The sequence below is a fragment of the Prionailurus viverrinus genome, chromosome D4, assembly GCF_022837055.1.
Source record: "Prionailurus viverrinus isolate Anna chromosome D4, UM_Priviv_1.0, whole genome shotgun sequence".
NCBI lineage: Eukaryota > Metazoa > Chordata > Mammalia > Carnivora > Felidae > Prionailurus > Prionailurus viverrinus.
In genome coordinates, this window is record NC_062573.1 from 81,701,996 (window position 1) to 81,715,142 (window position 13,147).

The 13,147-nt window shown below is 38.9% G+C and overlaps 1 protein-coding gene and 1 long non-coding RNA gene across 7 annotated transcripts in view; one reads left to right on the forward strand and one right to left on the reverse strand.

The window, feature by feature from the left end:
- Positions 1-13,147, forward strand: part of LOC125150078 (uncharacterized) — a 78,146-nt gene that overhangs the window by 35,685 nt on the left and 29,314 nt on the right. Inside the window, exon 2 of the long non-coding RNA XR_007146159.1 lies at positions 1,482-1,626. This is a non-coding gene — a long non-coding RNA (uncharacterized LOC125150078). The remainder of the gene's footprint in view (positions 1-1,481; positions 1,627-13,147) is intronic.
- The window catches only part of PLGRKT (plasminogen receptor with a C-terminal lysine), a 43,579-nt gene that overhangs the window by 12,576 nt on the left and 17,856 nt on the right, over positions 1-13,147 (reverse strand). The window lies entirely within an intron of this gene.

Genomic DNA, 13,147 nt, shown 5'->3' on the forward strand with positions numbered 1-13,147 from the left:
CTGGGAGAGGGATGGGCAGGTCTTACCATAATATCTCTGCATACCTCCTGAATCCAGTCTCTTTCTTCCATGCTGCCTTTGTTCCAGCTCCTGCCCAGAGCATCATTACTCATCAAAAAAAGTACAGAGTTACCGCCATCTGTGTTCTCTGGTCCTAGTTTCTTCCCCATCCTGTCCATTTTTTAATACTTCTCTTTTTATATTTGTTTATATTCTTGTCTTAAAACGATTCTTATATTACTTTCCTGCTGAAAAACTTCCACTGGCTCTTTAGTTCCTAGACATGATGTAGCCTTTTAAAATCCTGTTCTGGTTCATCTCTAGGGCTTTGTGTCCTGCCACCCTTGTCCTAGACACCAGCCACCAGCCTTCACCTGTGTCAGGCATTTTCCCCTTTCCACACATTTTTGTTTATGGAAAGAGACGGACTTTGGGATTGCATGGACTAGGTTCACATTCCAGTTACATCACTTACTTGCTGTGTGATTGTGGGGAAGACCCCTGAATGCCTTAACTCAAATTCCTCTATCTCCAGGAGCAACATTAGCTGCCTTACAGGGCTGCTCTCCTACATCCCACGGCATATTTGCAAGGGCTGGTGCGCCACGGGCACTGGTATGTGTTAGCCTCTTTGTCTTGCTGTTTCCTCTCATCTCCTGTCCTTGGTGGTTACCTAGACTTAGAGACTTACTCTTTTCCTTTCTTCGCTCTCTCTTCCTGGAGAGTTTACCTGTTTTCCTGACTTGAGAGTTTATCTTTGCAGGAGGCCCTCACATCTCCTTCCGGAGTGCTGTCTACTCACTGAGCAATGCTGCCAGCTGCAGCCATCTCTCTAGCATTCCTGGCACTACCCTGAATTCAACACCACCTGCATTTCCATCGTGGTTCCTCCAGACCAGCTCCTTGTCTTCCTCAGAGGCGCCATGATTCTCCCAGGGGAATGAAAACTTTTATTTCATTTTCAACTTACTCCCCTTCTTGTTCCCCCCAAGTTCTAGTGAGTCCAGAAATCCCACCCACTTTTCTTTCAAAATTTCCCCTTTTCTCCATTCTTGCTGCCTCCCCTGCTAGCCTTATATGTCTAGACTGCGGTACATGTCTATTAACGAAAGCACTGTGGCACCGAGGCCACAGTAGACACCAGGGCCAGGCTGCCTGCCAGGGAAGCCTAGTTCCATCACTTGCAAGCTGTCTGGATTTTGGTGAGTTCTTGCATCTTTCTGCGCCTCAGTTTTCTCATCTGTAAAATGGAGCAAATGACAGTGCCTACCTTTTAGAGTTGTTATAAGTATTCAATGAGCAAATACATGCAGAGGTCTAGAGCAGAGCTTTAATAAGGGTTCAGTAAAAGTTAGTTGCTATTATTTGCCTAGAAAATAGATACAAAATTGTAAGATTGATTATTTGAAAATATCAATTCTGCCCCTGGTGCTCCCCTGCTCAAAAACTTCTAATGCTTCTATTTTTGCCTCTCTGCTCAGTTTTCCAGGTCCTTCAGACCATATCTGTGCCCCAGGATGTCCTAACCTTGTTGTCTGCTGCAGCCCCTCCCAGCTTTGGTCAGCCTGGCCTCTTACAGTTTTCTAGATGGGACTCCATTCATCTCTTCCCAGCCCTGTGACCTAGGTGAGTCACGACATATGTATGCTCTAGTTTTCTCATCTGTAAAATGGGGATAATAATAGTACCTACCTCGTGGGTTTACTTTTTTATGGGGTAAACAATTATGTATATAGAGCATCTTTTTTTTTTTTAAACATGCCTGTGGTTGGTGGAGGAAAGGATGTTTGTATGGGAAGAGCAGAAGCAGCTTTACACAGTATCAGATGGAAATACATTTCTGTAAATCTTGAAGCCTAGGGAAGTAAAAATATGTTTCAGGAGAAAAAGACAAAATTTGCACACAAGTGACAATATGATTCCTAAAAGCTAATGGTTATTGAGCCATTTACTCCTTGTAACAGTCTGTTTGGCAGAGGTAACAAACATCCCCATTTTTCCAAAAGAGGAAACTGAGGGGTAAGAATGATTAGGTAACTCGCCTGTATCTGTAGTTCTGTTTGTACTGGGTTTTCTTTTACCTCTTAGATGAAGAAACTGTAGCTCAAGAAGATTAAAAGGCACGTGCAAGTTTGCCAAATGAGTAGTTGGCAGGGCGCAAGCTCCTTCTCTGGACTGTTGGTCCATTGTTCTCAGTGAAACCTATCTTCCGTACTATTTATTTTCAGATAATAAGTCCCATGTTCATTTAGTAATAGAAAAATGTTTTATACAACCTAATTCATAAGATGTTTAGTTTACTGCAAATGTAACTTAACCCAACAATAATCAATAACTTCTTTATAGTATGGACTTTAAATGTTGTAATATCTAGTTATGAATGGGGTTGCAATCTCCCAAAGATTAGCCCAGCATCGTAATTTTTGTCAGTTGATGAGGACAGGCCAAAAAATAAGAAATGCAGAAATGCTACATTTTCAGCAATATTAGGAATCATCTGTTCATATTTAAAAGCATTTTCCTGAGGTACCTGGGTGGCTCAGTTGGTTAAGCCTCTGACTTCAGCTTAGGTCATGATCTTGCAGTTTGTGGGTTCAAGCCCCGTGTCAGGCTCTGTGCTAATGGCTCAGAGTCTGGAGCCTGCTTTGGATTCTGTCTCCCTCTCTCTCTCTCTGGCCCTTTCCTGCTCGTCCTCTCTCTCTCTCTCTCTCTCTCTCTCTCTCTCTCTCTCTCACTCTTTCTCTCTCTCTCTCTCAAAAATAAACATTAAAAAATAAAAATAAATAAAAAATAAAAGCATTATCCTGAGGACTGAAATATACTCCTTCTAGCAAGGAATTTGCAAAAGATTTCTAACCATTTTAACAGACATTTTTCCAAAAGCTATATACTGCTTTTACTGCAGTATATGGTATAAATGCTGCTGCCTTCATAATAGAAAATAGCAAACCAAAGTAGTTTGGTTGTTTATTTATTTATGAATTTAGTTAGCTAGTAGTTACATACCTTTTTCTAGGTTTGAACATTAGGAACCTTCTTTTAGTAAAGACATAGACTCATCATTAGCTCTCCTGGGCTGTAATCCAGCTGTGCTGTCATAGTTTGCTGAGTGGTCCCAGGCCTCTGCATCTATTTTCTGTCTCCTCCTGTATCAAGTGCTTATTTCTCACTCTTAGTAGTAAATCCTCTTCTAAGCACCAGTGTCTCCTGGTTCCCTTTCTTCTCTTTCTCTCCCTCTCAATGATCTGTTGCTTTTGATTGTCTTAGGGGCATTAAGAGAGCAAAGCTTGTTAGAACTGTGTACAAAGTAGAAGTACATAAATTTCTAATGAGGACATGATAGGGACGTCCTAGGAGTATGTTATACTTATTACAATTATTATTATAATTATATATATGTATACAATTGTATATAAATATAATTGTTATAATTATTAATAACAATTGTTATAATTATTTGGTTCTTTTGTCTTTAAGTGATTTCTCCTTGTTTCCTCATCATGTGCCAGACAAGAAGTTGTCAGATACATGACTTTGGTCTAATGAGACGCTATTACAGTCACAATAAACTGGAGAATAATATTGTTTAACACCTCTTACCATGATAGCCAGGAAATTTGCAAAGTATTTATTTTCAGGATATGAGCCAAAGCAAAAGAGAAGTAAAAAAAAAAAAAAAAAAAAGATAACACTAACCACACTGAATACAACTATAACCATGTAGATATTCTTTATTTATTTTCCTTTCTGTCTTCTCAATGGTAGTGCTTCTAATCCTACATGTTGATGTCTTCAGGGAATCCTGAAACTGAAGGTCTTTATCCAATAAAAAGTACTTTTGTACTTTCATGTAGTTTTATTACATTCAGAAATGTTCTAAATCTAAAATAATTATTCCAAAATACTTCAGCAGATGGAGAATCCAAGCAAGAAACAAGAGTCATTAAAGGCTATGCTGAGCAAAGACTTTCCCACCTGGATGGCAGGAGTTTTTAAAACATTTTTTTGACAGGGGCACCTGGGTGGCTCAGTCGGTTAAGCGTCTATGACTCTTGAATCTGGCTCAGGTCATGATCTCACAATTCATGGGTTTGAGCCCGCATCAGGCTCTTCACTGGCAGCGTGGAGCCTGCTTGGGATTCTGTCTCCCTCTCTCTGCCTCTCTCTCTCTCTCTCTCCCTCAAAATAAATAAATAAAGTTAAAAAATAAATAAAACATTTTTTTTTGACAAGCTGATTCTAAAATTCCCTTGGAGGAGGAAATATACTACAACATGGATGAAACTCAGAATTATTATACTTTGTGAAAGAAGCCAGACAGATACAGTACTGTATAATTCCATTTGTTTGAAATGTCTAGAAAAAGCAGATCTATAGAGACAGAAGGTAGATTAGTGATTTTCCAGGTTGGGTGTTGGGATCCAAGACTTACTGTAAATGAGCACAAGGGAATTCTGGAGATGATGGAAATGTTCTAAAACTGGATTATGGTGATGTTTGCAGAACACTATAAATATACTAAGAATAACTGAATTGAATCCTTACAATGGGTGGATTTATACTATGTCAATTATACCTCAGCAAAGGTGTTTAAAAAAAAAAAAGAAATGGGACAGACTACCCTTTCAGCATTAGTCATGATAGGTAAATGACAGCATGTGTTTATGTAAGTTTTTTTTACTGTTTATTTAATTTTGAGAGAGAGACAGAGCGTGAGCAAGGAGAGGGGCAGAGAGAGAGGGAGACACAGAATCTGAAGCAGGCTCCAGGCTCTGAGCTGTCAGCACAGAGCCTGACATGGGGCTCGAACTCGCAAACTGTGAGATCATAACCTGAGCCAAAGTTGGATGCTTAACCGACTGAGCCACCTAGGTGCCCCAGCATGTGTTTATTTTAAATCATTATAAAAAATAAGGAAGATATGTGGTTATATAGTCGCCTGACTTCGTAATTCTTCCTGTATCTTAAAAAGGCCTTTTGTATTCCACTCTCAGTAAATTATTCAAAAACATCTGAACCACTTGGTAAGGAATAATTCTAGTCAGATGCAAAAAATTATAAATAATTTTATAATAAAACATTCCATATTTACATTTATAAAAGAAGAAAGGAAAAACTGTTTAGCATTATATATATATATATTTTTATATATATATATTCCTTTTCACAAATCATTACTTTCAAGCATTATATTCCATATTTTTCTATTCTCATACCAAAACACACCAGGTTTTCCTTGCAGTGGCAAGAGGTGGGAAGAATATTGGGTTTTTTTGCTCAGTAAATGTTTCTGTATTTTCTTCAAGTTTTCTTATGTCTGATACTAATATCACCGTCCTTGAGTATTAGATGCTTACTTGCCCTATAGAGGTGCCATATATACCATACTAAATTTTTGGTCAAGAGGGTGAGTTGAAGTGATCTGCCTTCCTTTAAAACATTGCTCAGATATCAGCCCATCACCATTTTTTACAGGGTATTTGGGGAGCTCAGTTTGGATGGTTGTTAATCTGGATATTCTTTTATTTAGAAGAAAATATGTTTGCACAATAACTAAATTCAGAATCCAATTAATATCAGAAAGTTAATATAGTGACATAATTGCTAATAGGAAGAATTCATGGGGTAGGTCATCTCCAGTTCTTATGAATTTTTGGCAAACCTTATATTGGAAGTTTCTTATTTAAACCTGATTTCAGTATAAAGACAGAAGTAGGCTGTAGAAAGATTCCATTATTTAGTTTCCTGTTTCTGGGAAATAATACTTCCAATATTCATGTTCACATATGATTTTAAGAATAAAATACCATTTCATTATTTTAAGAAAATAACCATTAATTCCTGAAATGGAAGAAATTGTTATTTTTACATTTTGTCCTTTTCTGATGTGTATGGGTCTAAGAGTTCCACAGAAAGGTGAGCCTGACCCAGTCATAACCAATAAATCTTCGATTTGCTGCTGTTAAATCCCTGCAGAAATACTCATTCCTCCTGCAATATAATGCTTAGTAAAAACCCAAACTGAATAGCCACAGACAGGGAGAGGTCAAATTGGGAAACATAAACATAAATGTAATTAGAGGTTTGTGTTATAAAATGTTCTTCTATAATCCTCATGAATGTTTCTGCTTAATGAGAAAGAGATACATTTTTTGTGATGGGATGTTTATTCACACTGACCTCATTTTTGAAAACTGAAACCTAATTTGATAGTACTGATAAGCAAGCTAAGATGTGAAGTATTAAAAGCAATAGTGGCTTAGTATCAGCCCACAGTGGGAGGTGGGGGAAAGGCCACATAAAAGACAGTGTGGTAGGAAGGGAAAGGCATGAGTTTTCATGAAAGATACTGGCATCATTAATTCTGAGTCTGGAGGAAGACAGCACTCCCTGTATCAAATCCAATAGAAAATCAATTTAGGGCACCTGGGTGGCTCAGTTGGTCTCAGCCATTCTCCCGCTCTCACTCAAAATAAATAAATAAACTTTAAAAAAAGAAATTGTAGGAATATTGAGGATTTGAGCAACTAAATTAACAAGTTAATTTTATGTATATGTGTATAGCCTAATAAACATAGGAAAATACTCTTTATAAATATTTAGTGAACATTGTATTATACCACAATAAAATATCCCAATAAATTCTCAAGTCAAAAATCTCGTAGACCATTTTTAACCGTAGTGCAGTAAAAGTAGGAATTAAAACAAATGGATAATGATTATTTATAAGATTTGAGAAAATAAGTTGAAAAATGACTAAAAAAGCCCCCCCCCAGAACTATGAAAATCAACAAGATAATTTAGCAGGATGGCTGAATATAAGATCATATAAGCTCAACATACAAAAATTAAAAATGTTTATATGCCAGAAACTATTAAAAACTATTCATAATATTATAAACACTATATAATACCCAAGAATAAATTCCAACCAGAATCCTATCAGGAATTATCTTAGTGAACTTCACAAGCTTGTTGTAAATTTACTTGGATGAAAAATATGCCAGAAAAAACTATTTTGAAAATTGCTTTACCTGCCAGACATCCAAAGTTACTGTAGCGGTGTGTTGTACATTATGGTAGCCACTAGCAATATATTAACTTGAAATTAATGATATTAATTAGAATAAGATAAAATTCAAAATTCAGTTTCTCACATGCCTTGCTGGAACTCTAGTTTTTACTCTGAAGAAGATGGGAAGCTGCTGGAGGTTATAAGCAGGAATTTGTGTGATTTGATGCTTGAACAGGACCAGTCTGAGAGATGAGCATTGTGTTCATAGCAGCAATATTCATAATAGACCCAAACTGGAACCAATCCAAATACCCATCAACAATAGAATGGATAAATAAATCGTGGTTTTGTGTAAGTGAATACTACAAAGCCTAGAAAAAATGAATTATGGCTACAAGCAACAATATGAATAAACAATGTGGACATAATATTGAATGGGAAAAAAAGACAAAAGAATGCATACTGTGTGATTGCATACATATGAAGCATTAACATAGGCAAAACTAATTTATGAGGATAGAGGTCTGGATAATGGTTGCCTTTAAGCACTGAGAGAGAGAGAGAGAGAGAGAGAGAGAGGCAGGAGGAAGCCTCCTAAGGGCTGAAGATGTTCTATATATTGATCTTGGTGGTACTTATACCAGTATAAACATATGTAGAAATTTATTGACCTGTATACATAGGGTTTGTGTACTTCACTATGTCTATGACATGCTTCAGTATAAGAAGGAAATAAGTTGTAGGGGAACAGTTAGGAGGCTATAGCACGAATGGAGGCAAAAGATGAGGCTTGGAGCAGTGTGGTAGCAATGGAGGTGGTGAGAAGTGGTTAGATTCTGGATATTTTGGAACTTAGAGCTGAAAGTGATTTTCTGATGGACTGGGTAATGGGGTGTGAGAGAAAGGGAAGAGTAAGAGGTAACCTCAGGTTTGAAGCCTGAGCACAGCATGGTGGTCGCACTTGTGGATATGGGGAAGCCGCCAGGATGAGCAGATCTGATGGCTAAGAATGGGATCGGTGGGGTAAGAATAAGGAATTGTGTGTGGTTTGAACATGTTTGAGGTGTTTATGGACATCTAGGTAGAGACGTCAAGTAGACAGTATGCTCGGTCTAGGGTAGAAATATAAATCTGAAGTTATCAGTTATATAGGTGGTATTTGAAATTAGGAGATTGAACGAGATCCCCTATGACATGAGCACAGACAGAGAAGACAACTGTGATATGAGCCAGGGCCACTCCTGGAACGTGCAGCAGGGAGCAGAGGAGGCAGAAGAGACTGAGATGGCTTCATTAGCGAAGGAGGAGGGGAACCAGGAGATAGGCTTTCCCAGCATTGAGGACAGTAGTTTCAAGGAGGGAGTGATCAGTGATCAACTGTATCAAGAGTTGTTGAGAAATCGAGTGAGCCAAGCCCTGAGATATTAATTCTGTTGATTAGTGATAATCTGAAACCATGCCTGTCACATTGGTAAACACTCAAATATCACAGGCTATGTGGAGAATATCATGGGGAATATACCTTAAAACCTATATAAACTCATTATTCTTGGCAGGAGATCATATTTTTGCAGTGAAGAAAATAAAAATTCTTCAGAAATGAGGTCACTCTCCTACTCTTTCCCTCTGACTTTCCAAGTTTTGGCTTAAAATTAGCGAGTATATAGTCCTAGGGAACTAGTCTAGCCTTCTATCACCCTGGTCCTAAAGAACATGGAGAACTGAAGTGTTTTCTTGTCTGTTCCATAGTTTAAAGACTGCCCAAACTTGTGATGGAGTGTTCCTCTTCTGGGAAACAGGGCTGCCACTTACTCAACCTCCTGGTGCCTCGGTTTCCCATCTACAAAATGGAAATAGTAATAGTGGCAATCTCAGTATGTGTAACAAGGATTACAGGGGTTAATATGTTCAGAGAGCTTAGAATAGTACTTGGCATAGAGAAAATGTTAAATAAGCATTAGATATTTATTATCTTATCCTAGTGCTCCTCCTGCTGAAGACCACCAGAAAAGTAAAGTAAAAAAAGTAGAGTTCATTGACTTGTTGCAGCGAAAGAGAAACATACCATAGGAAGTGTGGGGTGTCTCAGTAAGAGACTATTAGAAGAGATTTATAGGACATGGACTTGTGGTAAATAATTTGGGGGAAGGTTCAGAGATCATCTGGACTGAGTGCTGTCAGAAAGTGGGAATGATTCCATGACTGGATATTTTAAGTCTTCTTATCTAGAAGGTGGCAGGAACTAAGCATGTGCAAGTTGTAAATAGTAGAGAAGGAGCAGCCCTCACATTAGTCAGCATGGGGCGGGGGGGTCGCCCAGTCATCTCCGTAGTTTGGACAATGTCCATTTCTTTGTCTATTTTCTGACATGATTATAGAGTGGTCTTGTCTGATGGTGGTGCTCTCTGAAGCTGCTTATGTTCCCTAGGAGAACACCATGGCCTAACTGGTAGTGCCAGGGGCTAGCTGTCAGGGGTACATTTTTCTTTCTCAGTCTGTACCAACTGCCATGTGCTTTCAGGGGGTGATTAAAAGACTCTGGGAAGATTTTTTTAATTTCTCCTGACAACATCTGAGTAATGAGTCATCAAGGAGGACCTGGGGAGGTGGCCAGAGAGGATAAACTGATCTAGGAAACATCTGAGGATTTAATCCTAAGTGTACCCATCGTCTCTGCTTTGCAGATGACCCACTCTCTACAAGCTCTTAGAAAGGGATAGAATGTTAGTGGGTCATCCAGAGTGATACCAGAGAGAAAATAGGAAGTGACGGGAGTTTGCCTCTGGCCCTCGGAGAGAAGGAATTCTGGCATGAACTCCAGGGTAGGATGGCCTTCTCCTTTGTGACCTAAAGCCTTTACAAATATGAAGTGGAGGGACTTGCTTCACAGTACGTGAAACTCACCTCCTCTGAAGGATAGGGACCCTGGGAGCTCTCAATGAGAATGTGCTTCAGGAAAACCTAAGTGATGAAGAGAAATGTCAAGGAGGAGTGAGGAGCAAAGATGAGGTTTCCAGGGGCCTGAAGTGTAAAATACCCAGGATGGTTGGTGAATGTGGCCAGATGCACCAGGAAGGTATCATCTGGATTAGATATTCAATGAAGAAACCAACACAGGCTGTCTAGAAGATTCTGAAAACCTGGTGCCAGCCTTCATCTGCCTCAGGCTAGGATGTTTTTTGGCTTAGAATCTCAGGAACAGCACACTCTGTATCTAGTTAAATTTATATTTTCATAAACTAGTTATGTCTCTATTTTGCTTACCTTTGTCCATGTAAAATTAACCTGTAAAACCATGGGAGTGCTAAGGGAAGATCTGGACATGTTGACAGAATTGGCCAAGGCGGACTGATGCTAGACCATTTTCAGAATCTGAAGATCACAGGAGAGGCCAAACGGAGGGGCCTTAGGCAGAGACTCAGAGAGGTAGCTGTGGGGCCTGGAGACCCTTCCTACCTGGGCTCTCTCCCACAGGATCCAAGGGCAGAATGCGAACACCAGTACACCATCCTCGCCTTTCTTCTACAGTGTTTATTCTTGGTGGCCTTCCATAATTCACCAAATAAAGGTGGGGTTTGTGACTTTGGAGCCAGGGAGATCCAGACTCTGACCTCAGGCTCCTTTGGTATTAGCTCTCTGGTCTTAGACGTGGGACTCTACACAGCAGTTACCTCAATCCATCAAATGCAGCGATTACACACCTACCTCACAAATCTTTTGAGAGACAGTAAGTGTAAAAAGGCAAGTCCAGGGTGTTGGAAATAAAGTGTAGTGATGGCAGTCAAATCTACATGTGTGCTGCCTTCCCTGTATCATGTCAAACAGGAACATTTCAGGAGAGAACTTTTTAAATGTCTTTGAAATTCAAAAAAGACTAAATCTTAAAAAAAAAAAGTTCTGTTGACTACTATAATGGCTAATTGTCAGAAAATTGTTGCAAAGGATATATTTGTTCTTTTGCCCTACTAGGTCTCCCTACTCTAAATATCAAAGTAGCAGAATTTTCTAAGAAAAACAAATAAAGGATATATAGCATATACCAACAGAAAAATACTTGGCTAAATTTATGTTGGCCACCAAAAGACCTTGGAATTTGGCTCCAAAGATTAAATGTTTGTATGTGCTTAAAGCATCATTCAGTTTATCTATAATCATTGATTTAACACAATTTTATGTGATGCAGTATGGTTTTGATTTGTGCTAAATCAAAATAAGATTACTTATCTTTGAAGCATTTGCAATTTTTGACATTTGATCATTCAGGGTGAAACAGAAAAAAGCCAAGATGTCCAAAAACATTGCCTGGGGGGGAAAAAGCTAAGATAACAGAAGGAAGTCATAACCAACTGCAATACTAATTTTATCTAGATTATCACAATATTTTTCATGAGGGCAGCACACTTTGATTTTATGTCAGAAAATTCCACAAAACTAGTTCGTCACATGTAACGAATTGTGTTGTTGGGTAAAAGATGATGTCACACTGGCTATTCCTTAGTCTTTGGTCAGAAGCAGTGGTAAACTCGGTGTTGATTCAGCACTGCCTTCTCCTCATCACCCTGTGAGCAGTGGCACACATTCCTGAGACTGTCCTCCAGAATCAAAGGCAGGGTCTGTGGCCTTGGAGCAGAGGTAAGGTTGGCCTTTAATTGTATTCAATCATGAGGAAAAAAGGGCAGTCCCACAGCCACCCGGGTATGTTCATTTCTTTTCATATTTTGTCCAGCTCAGCTGTCCTCATCCTTTTAGTAAGCCAAGACACCCTAAAGCTGGCCACTTGTTAAGTTGAGTAGACAATTTATGGGAAGGAGGCTTGGTTGGAAAAGCCTCACAGATAATTCAATGCACCTTCCCCTTTCCCACCGCTACCAGGCTCAAGGGGGTAGGGGCACATTCTCCTCAATCAGGTAATCCTACACCAATCTCCATTGCTGCAAGGGTGCACAGAGGTGAGGAGTTGGCCTGGCCTGGGCAGCAATGAACTTCACACCACTTAGAGCTCTGTTATCTGCACTATGAGGTCCAGAAGGAAAGGCAACAAATCTCTTACAACAACAATGCCGGGTACTAGGGTTTAATCAAAACGAGACTTAAACAGTCTGCACGTTTTGGAACAAACCTCTTGATTTTTCAGTGTCTTTGTTTTTTCCTTTCTCCATTTATATTTTAGACATTGTGATAAATTATATAATCTGCTCTCCTCGGGACTGCTCCAGGGAGGGCCTCTTGGGATAAATTAAGTGATACTTGGCAAGTTGTCATAGATGCTAACAATAAAGATGCTATATAATTCTGAGTAATTGCTTAGGGTTGATATGCTTATGTAACTTGTCATTGACAATAAGTCCCAGAAGGGTGTATTTCTTATTTCCACAGCTTATCCTAAATTTTATCTTAAAACTTCTACTTGTGCTTCCCATTTACTATGTCACTACTGTGTAATTATTACATAGATATGCGTAAGCCAAATTGTTTAAAGTTAACTTACATTCTTATATTGGTTAATGCCCTGGATTTTGTGTATGTCTTATGAATGAATAATTGAAGCAGGGAGAGACAAATATGGTTATGTAAAAGTGCAAAAAGTAGTCAGACTCCCTGGTTTGAATCTTGGTTCTACTCCACACCAGCTGCGTAACTTTAGACAAGCTCCTTAACCTCTCTGGGTTTCAGCTTCCTCATCTATAAAATGGTCATAATAATAGGGTCTCTTTACCAGGTTATTATGAAACAAAATAAGAGAATACATAAAATGTGTAGAATAGTGGCTGGCATTTAACAAGCACTCGGTAAAAATTGGCAATTATTATTATTATTTTTTAATGTTTTATTATTATTTTAATGTTTATTACTATTATGTTTAATGTTATTCTTGAGAGGTAGAGAGAGAGAGCACAAGCAGGGGAAGGGTAGAAAGAGAGGGAGACACAGAATCTGAAGCAGGCTCCAGGCCCTGAGCTGTGAGCATGGATCCTGATGCGGGGCCCAAACCCACGAACCACGAGATCATGACCTGAGCCGACATTGGACGCTTAACCGACTGAGCCACCCAGGCGCCCCCCATATATCCCTTTCTTAAGAACTGTGAACATTATTTATATTTATCTTTGTTAAGTCAATTTTTCAAAAATT